Source organism: Schistocerca serialis, chromosome 1 (assembly GCF_023864345.2).
Source record: "Schistocerca serialis cubense isolate TAMUIC-IGC-003099 chromosome 1, iqSchSeri2.2, whole genome shotgun sequence".
Classification (NCBI taxonomy): Eukaryota; Metazoa; Arthropoda; class Insecta; order Orthoptera; family Acrididae; genus Schistocerca; species Schistocerca serialis.
This window is the reverse complement of record NC_064638.1, coordinates 344088846-344105224: the sequence shown is the minus strand read 5'-3', so window position 1 is coordinate 344105224 and position 16379 is coordinate 344088846. Positions and strand designations below refer to the sequence as shown.

Genomic DNA, 16379 nt, shown 5'->3' with positions numbered 1-16379 from the left:
GTGGAAAAATGTGTTTCCTGATTATTGTACCCCTTTTTGGACCAAGGTCAGCTATTTTAGGTCTTAATGTACATTGTTGTTATTACTATTATTGATACTATGTATTGTGCTATTGGTTGCGAATATAGGTATATTACTCGCAACAAATTTCATTAAAGAACAAACATGCTGAGAAGCAGTGGTTAGAACAGAAAGATCCTTGAACAGGTTTCTACATGATGTTCTTGAATTTATACCATGAATGAGGCCTATTACACGCTTTTGCACGCTAAAAGCTTTTGCTCGGTTTGACGAGTTGTCCCAGAACATGATCCCGTACGACATAATAAAATGGAAGTAAGCAAAGTTTGTAATTTTTTTATATTTATATCTCCTACAGCTGACATCATTTTCGCTGCGCATATAGACCTGTTTAGGTGCTTCAGCACTTCTGTGGTATGCTCTTCCCAGTCGAATTTATTATTGAGTTGTAATCCCTGAAATTTAACACTGTCAACCTCTTCCATCTGCATGTCTTCAAACGTTATACAAATGCCGGAAGGAAATCTCTTACAGGTTCTGAACTGCATGTAGTGGGTCTTTCCAAAGTTTAATGAGAGTGAATAAGCTTTCAACCATTTATTAATGTCAATGAAAATTTGATTAGCAGCCATTTCTAAGTCTGTACTTGACTTGCTGCTTGTTGAAATGCTTGTATCACCTGAAGACAAAACAAACTTAGCATATCGCAATGGAACACACGAGAAGTCATTAATGTACACAAGAAAAAGCAACAGACCCAAGATGAACCTTGAGGAATACCACATGTAATTTATTCCCAACCAGATGAAAACTAACTGCTTACTACACAGGTTTTTTGCGACAAGACACTTCGTTTCCTGTTACTTAGGTAAAACTCTAAGCATTTCGCAGCAATGACGTTGACACCATAATATTCTAATTTACCTGAGAGAATGCTATGATTCACACTGTCAGAGGCTTTAGACAGGCTGCAGAAAATGCCAGTGGCCTGAAATCTGTTAACTAATGAATGAAGTACATTCTCACTGTACCTGTAAATAGCTTTCTTTGTATCGGAACCTTACGGATTCCATAATGTTATTTGGACAATATATTATTTGCAGTTAGATGCCTAAGGAGATGTCTGAATATAAACTTTCCAAATATTTTGGAAAAATCCTTCGAAAGTGAAATTGGTCGATAGTTTGATGCTGTCTCTTTATCGTCCTTCTTGTAAAGCGGCTTAACTTCAGCATATTTTAGCCTGTCGGCAGATGTTCCGCTGCTGAGTGACTGATTACACAAATAACTTAAGACAGAACTCAACTCTCATAACCACTTCGGTTAACTTCGTTGATATGTTATCATAACCACTAGAATAATTAGATTTTAAGGATTTGATTATCGATACTACTTCTTTGAGAGACGCGAGTGTTATTTCCACACTACTAAAGTTATTTGTAAAGACTGGTCTCAGATACTCCACTGCACTATTTACCAAACCTGATAACCCCAAGCTGTCAGTAACAGAAACAAAGTACTTGTTTAAGAGGTTTGCAACATTAAATGCACTTGTTAGCAGTGTCGCATTTATTTTAGAGCTATCTGTTCCTTTTTGTTTGTGGCCCCATCTGTCTCTGCCTTCACTATATTCCATATAGTGTTTATTTTGATGCCTGATCTAATTATCTTTTTCTCATAATAAAGCTGCTTAAATATCTGGATTACTTGCTTCAATATTTTACAGAATTCTTTGTAATGAATTACGGTGCTAGCATCAAAGCTACGCCCAGATACTAGAAACAGTCTTCCTTTTATCCCACATGATACCTCTAGTCCTTGTGTAATCCATGGTTATTTCTAGACGATACAAATTGTCACATGATGTTTAGACAGGCAGATTACATCAGCCGGTTTGCTCAGCCCTAATTCTTCAACACAAATAAGCAACTCATTAAACTTAACCCTTAGTCTTAGGATGTTCTGACGCAACAAGGATAACTGATTTTGTGGACTGTCTGACTTACAACTCGATTATCCCAATTTTTCTGTCAAGTTTTGAACATCTCCACATTAAATCAGGGGCTGTCTGCAGGAATTTTGTCGTTAAAATTTGCTTTCTGGTTGCCTGTTTTATCACTGCAAATTTCATTTTCAGCCTGTCTCTAAACAGCTTTTTTCTGCCCTCGCTGTCCTAAAAAACTGCTATTCTGTAATTTGTAACCACTGGTACTTTACCGTTTGTGATAGTGCCCCTTTGCTATTAGCTCAGACAGTTTTCCCCTTCCCTTTTCCTGTTGAGGTAAGAACCGTGCCTAGCACAGTCCCACCTACTAACAGAGTCCACAGGAACCACTCCAATATGAGACCCCATACCTGATACAGGCAGCCATTCCACCGCTAAATTAACTCTCCTAACTCAAGAGTTTAAATGAGGCTGGTCATGGTCCATCTAAACAGATACAAGCCCAACACCAGTAGGTCACCCTCGACTGAATAACTAGAGTCACTGAAACTTCCTGGCAGATTAAAACTGTGTGCCGGACCGAGACTCGAACTCGGGACCTTTGCCTTCCGCGGGCAAGTGCTCTACCAACTGAGCTACCCAAGCACGACTCACGCCCCATCCTCACAGCTTTACTTCTGCCAGTACCTCGTCTCCTAGGTTCCAAACTTTACAGAAGCTCTCCTGCGAACCATGCAGAACTAGCACTACTGAAAGAAAGGATATTGCGGAGACATGGCTTAGCCACAGCCTGGGGGATGTTTCTAGAATGAGATTTTCACTCTACAGCGGAGTGTGCGCTGGTATGAAACTTCCTGACAGATTAAAACTGTGTGCCCGACCGAGACTCGAACTCGGGACCTTTGCCTTTCGCGGGCAAGCCATGTCTCCGCAATATCCTTTCTTTCAGGAGTGCTAGTTCTGCATGGCTCGCAGGAGAGCTTCTCTAAAGTTTGGAAGGTAGGAGACAAGGTACTGGCAGAAGTAAAGCTGTGAGGACGGGACGTGAGTCGTACTTGGGTAGCTCAGTCGGTAAAGCACTTCCCCGCGAAAGGCAAAGGTCCCGAGTTCGAGTCTCGGTCTGGCACACAGTTTTAATCTGCCGGGAAGTTTCATATCAGCGCACACTCCGCTGTAGAGTGAAAATCTCTTTCTAGGAACTAGAGTCACTCTCTATGTCGTTGACCGCCCCACCTGCTATGATCACGACGTCTTTCTTTGTGAAGTATTTGCAAAGTGAACCTACATCTCTATCACCTGACACATAATTGCACTAGGTTTAAAGAAACTTGTGACAATGTAACCTGAACCTAGATCATCCTGCAGCCAACACCCCTACCACGTGAACTACCTAACAACAAAATTTGCTTCTTCTTCGTGACTTCTGCTGGCTTCTTACTTCTCAAAAACTTTTTGAAAGCTCTTTGTGTCCTGTCTACTCCTACTACCTGTGTCTCATGTTTCCAACAGTGACGACAGATTAAACCTGTTATCCACACTGACAACAAAACTGTCTGAGAAAGTCCTATTCTTATTTCTTCTACAACATGTTGTCACTTTCTACCTCACTTTTCCCTTCTTCCCTCTTAATCTTTCCACATCTTGTGTCGCCTTATCTAGTTCCACGTGAAGGGTAGCAATCTTCTCCTTCTGTTCCACTGTCTTCCTATGTCTACAGCATATTCTACACAACAAATGAGCCGTGGTAATTTCCCCAATTCCTACGCCGCTACAGCCTCCCCTATGAATGAAACTGCAACAACCCTCACAACAGTCCTAAACTAAGTCGTACAATTCTCACTAATGGCAGACAAATTTTAGCTATAGTCTGAATTAAACAAGAACTAAAAAATAAACATATTAAATTTGTTAGAATGTTTAGGCCTAATGTTCGGATACTAATTTAACACTTCCTGAGAAATAGAAACGAATAAATTTGTATTGTTTACATTATTAAACAAAAGTAAACAAAGCATGTGCATTCACTATGTGAACTTTACTCTTATTTCCGTACTTTTCACTTTGTCTACTTACTAGAGAATCAAACGGACATTGCGTAAGAATACAGTAACAACACAAACTTTACTTAATTGAAATAGTCACGTAATTTACAGTGCACGGAAACGTAAACAAAAACCAGTCCTAAATTCGAGTCCATGAAATGTTTAGTTTTTCTGAAAAATACGCAAATATATGGGAAGCCTTAAATTGATATCTTACAATAGATATTAATTTACTTATTTACGACATAATATTGCCTGAATTAACTGTTATTACACAATTAAACACTTATCTTTACGAGAGCTCTATTTAAAAAGCCTTAAGGGTTTTCTCGCAATTTGGGGGAATTACTTTTCGGCACACCATTTATACAAACGATTTGGGAGACACTGTGAGGAGCCATTTTACCATGTTTGCATATTTTGTCGTTGTTTACTGTCTAGTATAGTCTGCAAAAAACTCAAATGAATTACAGCGAGGTGACAAAAATCATGGAATATCAATATTCCCAAATACGGATGTCGGTAGTATCGCGTAGGCAAGGTACAAAAGGCAGACCATTGGCGGAGCCGTCATTTATACACAAGTAATTCATGTGAAAATGCTTCAGAAGTGATTATGGCCGCAAGACGGGAGTTAGCAGACTTTGAACCCGGAATGGTAGCAGGAGCTAAGTGCATGGGACACTCCATTTCGGAAATAGTTTGAGAGTTCGATATTCCGAGATCCACATCGTTCAAGAGTGTGTCGAGAACACCAAATCTCGGACATCACTTTTCACCCCGAACAACACAGTGAGTCCAGCGGCGTATGCGTAGAGTTGTCATTGCCAACAGACAAGCAATATTGGGTGAAATAACCACAGAAATCACGATACGTTAGAACAGGGTGCGAAATTTTGTGGTAATTGGCTATGTCAATATAAGACCACCGCAAATACTTTCACGAACAGCACGACACCACGTGCTGCGCCTCTGCTATGCTCCAGACCCTATACTATCGGATAACTGTAGCCTGGTCAGATAAGACCCAATTTCAGCTGGTAAGAGCTAATGGTAGGGTTCGAGTGTGAGACAGAGGCCACGTAGCCGTAGATACTAGTTGTCAACATGGCACTGTGCGAGCAGGCGGTGGCTCCGTAATGGTGTGGGCCTTTTTATGGAATGGACCATGGCCCCTTGTCCAATTGAACAGATCATTGACTGGAAAAGGTTACGTTCTGCTACATGGAGACCGTCTGCCGACTATCATGATCTTCATGTTCGCAAACAACGATGGAAATTTTATGGACGGCAGTACACCATGCCACCGTGACACAAATGTTCGCGGTTACAGCGAATGATTTGGATATCCCGATAGCCCCACATGAATCGGGAGGTCAGTTAGTGAACCAAACCATGCACCGGCAACATTTTCGTAGTTATGAACTGCCATAGAGGCAGCATGGCTCAATACTTCTGCAACAGACTTTCAACGACTTGTTGAGTCCATACAACATTGAGATGCTGCACTACGTCGAGCAAATGGATATCCAACACGATATTAGGAGGTATCCCACGACTTTTGTCACATCAGTGTATGAAATGATTTAGACATGATATGAGCGTGATGACAAAAGTATCGACCCTGAACAATTAAAATTGTGAGGTCTTGCACATGAATACTAAAAAATTCCATTAAATTTCTGTTACACTCTAAATAAAACAGTTACAACAGTGTCGATTTAACTAAGAGCTAGGGAATACAACTACTTTCACTGTCTCTGCTTGTTATAGCTCGCTTAAAAACTAAGATATTGATAAATGGATGAGATAAAATATGTTGCTACGAAAAGAGACCTGAAATGCTTTTTAGGAATGCTGTGCTGTGACTTTCTTTGGATCATTAATTTTCAAGAAAACAAAATATATTATGTTCTTATTATTCTGGATCTGGCTTTCTATAAAGGGAACATTGTTTCGTTACTGTAATTTGCTATAATGTTCAACATATCTTTCTTACTTTACACTTATTGAAAAGGTTACTGAAAATTTGGGTGTCACTTGTGTCATACGTCTGTACGCGAGATTTCCACACACTTAAACATCCCTAGGCCCACTGTTTCCGATGTGATAGTGAAGTGGAAACGTGAAGGGATACGTACAGTACAAAAGCGTACAGGCCCACCGCGTCTGTTAACTGACAGACCGCCGACAGTTGAATAGGGTCGTGATATGTAATAGGCAGACATCTATCCAGACCATCACGCAGAAATTCCAAACTGCATCAGGATCCACTGCAAGTACTAAGTTAGGCGGGAGATGAGAAAACTGGGATTTCATGGTCGAACGGCTGCCGGTAAATGCCAAACGACGCCTCGCTTGGTGTAAGGAGCGTAAACATTGGACGACTGAACAGTGGAAAAACGCTGTGTGGAGTGACGAATCACGGTATGCAATGTGGCGAACCGATGGCAGAGTGTGGGTATGGCGAATTCCCGGTGAACATCATCTGCCAGCGTGTGTAGTACCAACAGTAAAATTCGAAGGTGGTGGGTGTTATGGTGTGGTCGAATTTTTCATGGAGAGGGCTTGCACCCCTATGTTGTTTTGCGTGGCACTGTCACAGCACAGGCATACATTACTGTTTTAAGCACCTTCTTGTTTCCCACTGTTAAAGAGCAATTCGGGAATGCCAACTGCAATTTTCAACACCATCGGGCACCTGTTCATAATGCACAGCCTGTGGCAGAGTGGCTACACGACAATAAGGTCCCTGTAATGGGCTGACCTGCACGGAGTCCTGACCTGAATCCTATAGAACACCTTTGGGATGTTTTGGAACGCTGACTTAGTGCCAGACCTCACCGGCCGACATCGACACCTCTCCTCAGTGCAGCACTCCGAGAAAAATGGACTGCCATTCCCCAAGAAATCTTCCAGCACTTGATTGAATGTATGTGTGCGAGAGTGGAAGCTGTCATCAAGGCTATTGGTGAGCCAACTCAATATTTAATTCCAGCATTTCCTATTGAGGTCGCAACGAACCTTTAAGTCATTTTCAGTCAGGTGTCCGTATACTTTTGATCAAATAGTGTATGACAAAAATTTGCTTTTCGATTTCTTTACATCTTTCTGGCAGATACTTCGCTTTTCTCCTCCAGCGCTTCCTACTGATTTCCTTTTTACGATTACATTCTTGTATTGCTTCCAAATTAAGTTGTTCGTAATGTAATTCCTAGGTATTCAGTTGAATTTACGGCCTTTAGATTTGACTGATTTGTCGTGTAACCGAATTTTAACGGATTCATTTCAGCGCTCATGTGGATGACCTCACACTTTTCGATATTTAGATTCAATTGCCGGTTTTCTGTCTTCGTGCATTTTGTTTTGATCTTCTGAAGACTTTACTAGTCTATAAACGACAACGTTATCTGCAAACAACCTAAGACGGCTGGTCAGATTATCTACTAAATCGTTTATATAGATGAGGAACAGCAAATGGCCTATAACACTACCTTTGGGAACGCCAGAATTCACTTTACTGGACGACTTTCCGTCATTTACTAGGAACTGTGACCTCTCTGACAGGAAATCACGAGTCCAGTCACATAACTGAGACTATATTCCGTAACTACGCAATTTCACTACAAGCCGCTTGTGTGGTACAGTGTCACAAGGCTTCTGCAAATTTTAAAATACGCAATCAATTTGAAATCCCTTGTCATTGGTACTCAACACTTAGTGTGAGTAAAGAGCTAGTTGTGTTTCACAAGAACGATGTTTCCTCAATCCGTGTTGACTGTATCAATAGACCGTTTTCTTCGGAGATGGTTCATAACGTTCGAATAAAATATATGTTCCAAAATCCTTCCTCATGTTAATGATATGAGCCTGTAATTTAATGGATTACTCCTACTACCTTTCTTGAATATTGGTGTGACCGGTGGAATTTTGCAGTCTTTGGGTACGGATCTTTTGGAGTACTGGAGTGTTGCTGCACGGTATGGGGACCCTTACTAGATAGTACTGACGAAGCACATTTTAGAAGTTCAATGAAAGGCGGTTTGTTTTATATTATTACAAAACAGGAGAGAGAATTTCACTGATATAATAAATACGCTAGCGTGGCCACCCCTAAAACAAAGGCTTTTTTCTTTGTAGCGAGATATTTCCACGAAATATCCATCACCAACTTTCTCCTACGAACTCCAAAATATTATATCGACTCCCATCTAAAGAGGATGAAATTAAAATCGTAATAAAATAAGAGGAAGTAGGGTTCAACGGAAAGACCTAGGTATCCTTTTTTTCGCATGCACTATTTGAGGTGCAAACGTAAATAAATAGTCTGAGAGCAATTCTGCAACGGTTTGCCAGCCACCTGAGTGCGGATTGTGGAGTAATGACGTAGATGTACACTGACTGAGGTTTCCCGGCGCCGCGATACGATTAGTTTGGCGTCGCGAGGTAGTGTTGGCGCCCACGTCACTCGCTTATAGTGTTCCAGTTCAGCTCTAGCGGTTCACAGTGCTCTGACACGCTCTCTGCGTGACAAGCGGAGATGGTAAATCGATGTATCTTACTTTGCAGCATAATAGCGAGTGAAAACCTTGCACGTACAGATTTCTTACTATGCAGCCTCTGATTTCCGTGGCTGCACAGGAAGAACGTACCGGCAGCCGTCCATCCGAGAGGACGGGCAGCAGCGCCGCCACCAGCAGCAGCAGCAGCAGTTGCCTGATAAACAGTAAATTTAATTTAGTCTTTGTTTTTTTCCACGTGCTTCTGCAAAGAAGTGAGCTATACGTGAGTATTTTACTGCTTAGACTAGCGGTTAGAAAATTAATCGTAGTTCTAGCTTTTTTTGTAAGTCTTGTGATGGCTTAGATGGCTCTGAGCACTATGGGACTTAACATCTGTGGTCATCAGTCCCCTAGAACTTAGAACAACTTAAACCTAACTAACCTAAGGACATTACACACATCCATGCCCGAGGCAGGATTCGAACCTGCGACAGTAGCAGTCACGCGGTTCCGGACTGAGCGCCTAGAACCGCTAGACCACCGCGGCCGGCAAGTCTTGTGAATATCCTTGTGTAGAGCGCCATCCAGTTTATATTACTGCATTCCAGTTTGAATATTTATCTCATACAGCAACTTTACGGTAAACAGGGTTTCTAATTACAAGTGTCTGTAAATACATCAACTTCAGTAGAGAAATTTATTTCTGTTTAACAGCTTGCTGTCTCAGAGTACAGCGAGAAATCTGCACAGCAAGTTTTAGAGTTACTTTATCCCCCTTTGGTATATTTTGTATACTCTTCAAACTCAGTAGCGCCATTTGAGACCTTATATCTATTTTATGGGCTGGGGTATGTACTTCTTGTGAGCGGACACAAGGAGAATAGGCTGCTGTCCGTGAACACATGGAAGTTGCGTTGGCTACCGTCGACAAGCTTCTAGCTAATGCTCAAAGTTGAGGTGACATCGGGGCGCCAGTGACGAGATCTGCGATATCTTTGGTGCCACTGGAATACCTTGGTGAGCCGTACGTCGCTGCTACTTCTAATACGCAGCATATAACCAGTCCGTTCTCACTCCAAAGTGGGTGGCAGACAGTGGTGGGTTCACGTGTCACTGAGCGGAAGGCGGAAGAGGGAGCAGACCGTGCGGCTGGCTCCCTACGTCTTAAAAACCGGTGCGAGGTGCTACCCAGTGTTGATAATAAATCTGAGCCAGCACGGGATGCCTCTCCTGTTAGGCCAGCGGTCGATTTTCCTGCCCAGCCCAGACAAGTGGCTATGCTTGTCATTGGGAACTCCAATGTTAGGTGGGTGATGGAAATCCCAGGGATAGTAGGTAGGGCGGGAAAGAATTGGAGTGTGCATTCGGTATATTTTGCGAGAGGTCTCGTCGGTGATGTGCAGGAGGCACTGCGGCGGCTATCGAACGGACTGTCTGCAACCCGCTGCATGTAGTGGCACACGTCGGGACGAATGACGCCTGCCGCTTGGGTTCTGATGCCATCCGCGGCTCCTTTCGGTGGCTGGCTGATTTGGTGAAGGCAACTAGCTATGCACGCGGTGTGCAGGGTATGCTGTCTATTTGTAGTATCGTACCCAGGGTTACAGCGGTCCTCTGGTTTGGAGCAGAGGGAAGGGTCTGAACCAGAGGCTCAGACGACGGTGCGACGGTATCCGTTGCGAATATCTCGACCTCTGCTATCGGGTGTAGAATTGTAGGGTTTCCCTTAATAGGCCAGGCGTGCACTACACACACGAAGCGTCTGCTAGGGTAACGAAATACGTGTGGAAATGGGGCTTTTTTAAGTTAGAGAACCCGTCCCTTGGGATCAAAGACGATTTGCCTGTTAAATCAGCCAGAATTACCTTAGAGAATCTTGGTCCCTCCAGATCATAGGTAGGAAAGATTTATATGATCTTAGTAAACTGCAGGAGCATCCAAGGAAAGGTCCCAGAAGCAGTATCACTTACTCAAGGTTATAATGTACAGATAGTACCGCGAACAGAAAGCTGGTTGAAACCAGACGTCAATGACAACAAATCCTAAATTCAGATTGGAATGTTTATCGTGAGGATAGGTATGCCGCCAAGAGTGGCTGTGTGTTTATTGCAGTACAAAATTCGATAAAATCTAGTGAGGTTATCACGGATTCCGAATTTGAAATAATCTGGGTGAAATTAAATATCAAAGAACGGTCAAAATCGGTGATAGAATGCTTTTATAGACCACCTGGGTCAGGATCTGAGGTTTAGAGCGCTTCAGACATAACTTGCTGAATATCATTAGTAATTTTCCTGATCATGCCATTATAACACGGGGTGACGTCAACTTGCCAGGTATAGATTGGGAGCTTTAGGCCATCAAAACTGGTGCCAGAGACAGGGATTCGTGTGGCATCGTTCTGGATGTCTTGTCCGAAAATTAGCTTGAGCAGATAGTTAGAGAACCAACGTCTGAGACCTCACGGCAACAAACAGACCTGAACTTATCGAATCAATTAACGCAAAGGACGGTATCAGAGATCATAAAGCTGTGGCAGCATTTATGACGACGGGTCGCACATGGAATGTTAAGAAAGGTAGGAAGATATATTTGTTCAGTAAGTGTGACAAGATACAAATTTCACAATATCTCCGCAGTCAGCATCAAATATTCGGTGGTGAGGTCGAAGATGTTGAGAACAAATGGAAAACATTCAAAGGCATCGTTCAATAATAGAAAAGTATGTTCGGAATAAGGTTTTAATGGATGGGAAAGATCGACTATGGTTTAATAGCCGTGTTAGAAAAGCGCTACGTAAAGAAAGAGCACTTCATCGCGGAACTGAAAAGCAGCTACAATCGCTTATTAGTGGAAAGGCGTCAGGACCAGATGAGATACCTATAAGATTGTATAAAGATTATGCGGAAGAACGTCTTCCTTTTCTGGCAATAATTTATCCTAGATCGCTTGAGCAACGAAAAGTTTCTAACGACTGGAAAAAGGGGTAAATCATTCTCGTTTTTAAAAAAGGTCGTACGACAGATCTACACAATATAGACCTATGTCGTTAACGTCAGTCTGTTATAGAATTATGGAAAATGTTTTATGCTCAAAAATTATGACGTTCTTGGAAAATGAACATCTCCTCTATAAAAATCAACATGGATTTCGCAAACAGAGATCCTGCGAAACTCAGCTCGCTCTGTTCCTCCATGCGATCCACAGCGCAGTGGACAACAGCACTTAGGCTGATGCCGTGTTCCTTGATTTCATTAAAGCATCTGACAGCGCCCCCCATTGTCGTTTAATGGAAAAAATTCGAGCTTACGATCGGAGCGGACTTGCTGTTGGATTCAAGACTTACCTGCAGATAGAACTCAACACATCACTCTTAATGGAAAGAAATCGACAGCTGTGAAGGTAATATCCGTAGTATTACAGTAAAGTGTGATACGACCATTGCTGTTTACAGTATATACATATTATCTAGCAGAAAGCGTCGGATGCTCTTTAAGTCAATTCGCTGATGATGCGGTTGTCTATACCAAAGTAGCAACGCCAGAAGATAGTAAGAATATGCAGAACGACCTGCAGAGAATTGCTGAATGGTGCAGGCTCTGGCTGTTGAACCTGAACGTAAATAAATGTAACATATTGCCCTTACATAGGAAAAGAAATCCACTACTGTACAGATACACTATTGATGAGAAACAGCTGGACACAGCGTCTGCCGTAAAATATTTAGGCGTAACTATCCAGAGCAGCGTTAAGTAGAATGACCACATAAAACAGATAGTGGGAAAATCAGATGCCGGACTCAGATTCATCGGAAGAATCTTAAGGAAATGTAACTCATCCACGAAAGAAGTGTCTTATAAGGCGCTTGCTCGCCCGATTCTTGAGTATTGTTCATCTATCTGGAATCCCTATCAGGTAGGACTGGTAGAGGAGATAGAGAAGATCCAACGAAGAGCGTCGCGTTTCGTCACGGGATAGTTTAGCTGGCGCGAGAGCGTTACGGAGATCCTAAACAAACTCCAATGGCAGACGTTACAAGAGAGACGTTGTGCATCATTTATTATTGAAATATCGGGACAGCACTTTCCAGAAGGAGTCGGACCACATATTACTTCCTCCCCCCCCCCCCCCCCACATATATATCTCGCGTATTGTCCAAGAAGAGAAAATTCGAGAAATTAGAACCAATACGGAGGTTTACCGGCAATCATTCTTCGTACGCACTATTCGCGAGTGGAATAGGGTTGGAGGGATCAGATAGTGGTACCGAAACTAACCTCCACCACACACCATTAGGTGGTGGGGGTGGTGGTGGTGGTTAGTGTTTAACGTCCCGTCGACAACGAGGTCATTAGAGACGGAGCGCAAGCTCGGGTTAGGGAAGGATTGGGAATGAAATCGGCCGTGCCCTTTCAAAGGAACCATCCCAGCATTTGCCTGAAACGATTTAGGGAAATCACGGAAAACCTAAATCAGGATGGCCGGAGACGGGATTGAACCGTCGTCCTCCCGAATGCGAGTCCAGTGTGCTAACCACTGCGCCACCTCGCTCGGTACACCATTAGGTGGCTTACAGGGTATGATGTAGATATAAATGAAGTTATAGGAATACATTATGAATGTATATTTTATAAAAAGGGCTAAATTCCCTGTACAGCATACTGATGAGCGAAGACTCTGAATATCACAGTATTTGTGATTCTCTCAATAAATACCAACTCGCAGCACTTGAGAAACAGACACCAGTGTGTTGTCCTGGAAGCACGCTAGCTAAGAAGAGCACAGGGGCCGGTCCTGTGGCCATTATGATTCTTCTCATATCTCAGTGTCCACTTGTCAGTTATGTCATCATTTCTATGCCAGTAGCTTCAAGCCTTACTTAGGTACCACTCCTGAAGATTACAATGGACCATTGTCCGCATGAATGAAGTTCTGTCCTTACTGTTCAGACGATTGCAAAACGTGGGACAAAATAAATGTGAAGAATTCTCAAGTGACTTGAGTGCCTTGTCAAAATCAGTTAGTTCTTAATTGCGTGAATTTGTCAAAACATAATGAAAAATTTTGGTGCAAATTTAGATGAGTAAGTCAAGTGAGTAGAAAGTACTGTTGCCACGTACAGGAAGGTTTTTGCTTCCCTTCATGATCTCCAGAAATTTTGGAACGTATTAGGTGGGGAACGTTAACTTATGGGATAACCTGCCCTGTCGAACCTCCAATGTTGCGATGTGATCCATTACAACGCGAGCAGAGAAAACACTACATGGTTAAAGTACGCTGTGAATGTTTTCGTGCGATACATCTCAAACATTACTCCGTTTGCCAATGTACTTCATACTCCAAGTTACGGTGGTTGAAGCCAGAGAAATTACATGGCTGCCCTGTGTCTGCTTCATTTGCTCCTTAGAGGTCCTGCACCACAGTGCCTCGCCTCAGAGATCATATACCCGACACCAGCGTTTCAGCGTTTCATGTAACCTAGTATTCTAGCTGTGCTCATCTACAAAACAAAATCATTCGCCAACTACTGTTCTGTTGCTGCTATCCGCGTTTGAAATGTGCTGGCCTGAACATAGCGCACAGTTCCATGCGCTGTTGAAGTCAGGAAAAAGCTGAGCCAGTTCCTTCCGTCATCTTCATAACTTCTCCTAAAAAGTTACCGTATGTGGCTAGATCTCTCAGTCAAACAGTAAATCAAATGCTCTTATCTTTTTCCAACAACCTCTCTCTCTGTTTTAGTTTCCCAGTCACTTCGCCACTTTCGTTCTCCTTCCCTTCAGTACAGTTTTCTTCTCTCCATCTCCCAATTATCTCACCTCCATTGTTGCCAGTTCCCTCCGTTTAATTCTACCAAACTATAACTTCTTGCTTTAGTTTACATGGACAAACATAAACATTTTTCTGCTATAGTTACTGTTTACAGCATTTGTGACATAGTTATTTGTAAGTGTTGGATTCCACGTTAGATGTAAGACCTGGTTAACGCCTGTGTGGTGGTCAACGCAATATAAAACATGTAGAATGCCTGGTGAGATGAAAGGGAGAGCCGGACTGGTAAATCTATACTAATAATAAATCTGTGAAAGTGATGTGTCTGTCTGTTTTTTCTTTTTTGAACACACTTCACCGAAACTACTACACCAATTTGCATGGCTTTTCGAATAGCTTGTGAGACCGTAGAGGCTTCATCTCATAGAAATCAGATCACGGAAAAAAGTTACTGTGATTTAAATTTTTATTTAAAACCATCGTATCTGACTGTTCGTCTGCTTGAACACGCTTATCTCTTTCACAGTTCTTCCACAGGCAACTTGCGCATAGCTTGGGGCACCACGCATGCGTTATTCCATCGAAGTCGGATAACAGAAAAAGAAGATATAGTAATTGAAATTCTTATCCACACTAATATTGTATCCGCAAAAGTAACTCTGTGTATTACGTTCCCACGACTAACCCGCTGGATCAATTTCGATGAAATCTGGTATGAAGATAGCTTCAACGCTGAAGAACATAGGCTACTTTAGAAACTGTGTAGTTCAAGAAACTCATTGATTTAAAGAATATTACGCTAATTAGAGATCAATATTTACTATCAGAAGAAATATATTTACTGTTTGACATTTGATTTTTATTACATCTGCGAGAATGCTTTTACTGGTTAATATGTGCTACGTGCCCCCCCCCCCCCTTTCTTAACCATGGATCTTGCTGTTGCTGGGGAGGCTTTCGTGCCTCAGCGATATAGATAGCCGTACCGTAGGTGCAACCACAACGGAGGGGTATCGGTTGAGAGGCCAGACAAACGTGTGGTTCCTGAAGAGGGGCAGCAGCCTTTTCAGTAGTTGCAGGGGCAACAGTCTGGATGATTGACTGATCTGGCCTTGTAACACAAACCAAAACGGCCTTGCTGTGCTGGTGGTGCGAACGGCTGAAAGCAAGGGGAAACTACAGCCGTAATTTTTCCCGAGGGCATGCAGATTTACTGTATAGTTAAATAACGATAGCGTCCTCTTGGGTAAAATATTCCGGATGTAAAATAGTCCCCCATTCGGATCTCCGGGCGGTAACTACTCAGGAGGACGTCGTTATCAGGAGAAAGAAAAGTGGCGTTCTACGGATCGGAGCGTGGAATGTCAGATCCCTTAATCGGGCAGGTAGGTTAGAAAACTTAAAAAGGGAAATGGATAGGTTAATGTTAGATATAGTGGGAATTAGTGAAGTTCGGTGGCAGGAGGAACAAGACTTTTGGTCAGGCAAATACAGGGTTATAAATACCAAATGAAATAGGGGTAATGCAGGAGTAGGTTTAATAATGAATAAAAAAATAGGAGTGCGTGTAATCTACTACCAACAGGATAGTTAACGCATTATTGTGACCAAGATAGACACGAAGCCCACGCCTACGACAGTGGTACAAGTTTATATACCAACTAGCTCTGCAGATGACGAAGAAATTGAAGAATGTATGATGAAATAAAAGAAATTATTCAGATTGTGAAGGGAGACGAAAATTTAATAGTCATCGGTGACTGGAATTCGGTAGTAGGAAAAGGGAGAGAAGGAAACGTAGTAGGTGAATATGGATTGGGGGGAAGAAATGAAAGAGGAAGCCGCCTGGTAGAATTTTGCACAGAGCACAACATAATCATAACTAACACTTGGTTCAAGAATCATAAAAGAAGGTTGTACACATGGAAGAAACCTGGAGATACTGACAGGTTTCAGATAGATTATATAATGGTGAGACAGAGATTTAGGAACCAGGTATTAAATTGTAAGACATTTCCAGGGGCAGATGTGGACTCTGGCCACAAACTATTGGTTATGAACTGTAGATTAAAACGGAAGAAACTGAAAAAAGGTGGGAAT

At 42.3% G+C, this 16379-nt stretch overlaps 1 non-coding gene across 1 annotated transcript; it reads right to left on the bottom strand.

The window, feature by feature from the left end:
• Window positions 1–2537: 2537 nt before the first annotated feature.
• On the bottom strand, window positions 2538–2612 carry Trnap-cgg (transfer RNA proline (anticodon CGG)). Its single transcript has one exon. It is a non-coding gene; the product is annotated as a tRNA-Pro (tRNA).
• Window positions 2613–16379: the final 13767 nt, after the last annotated feature.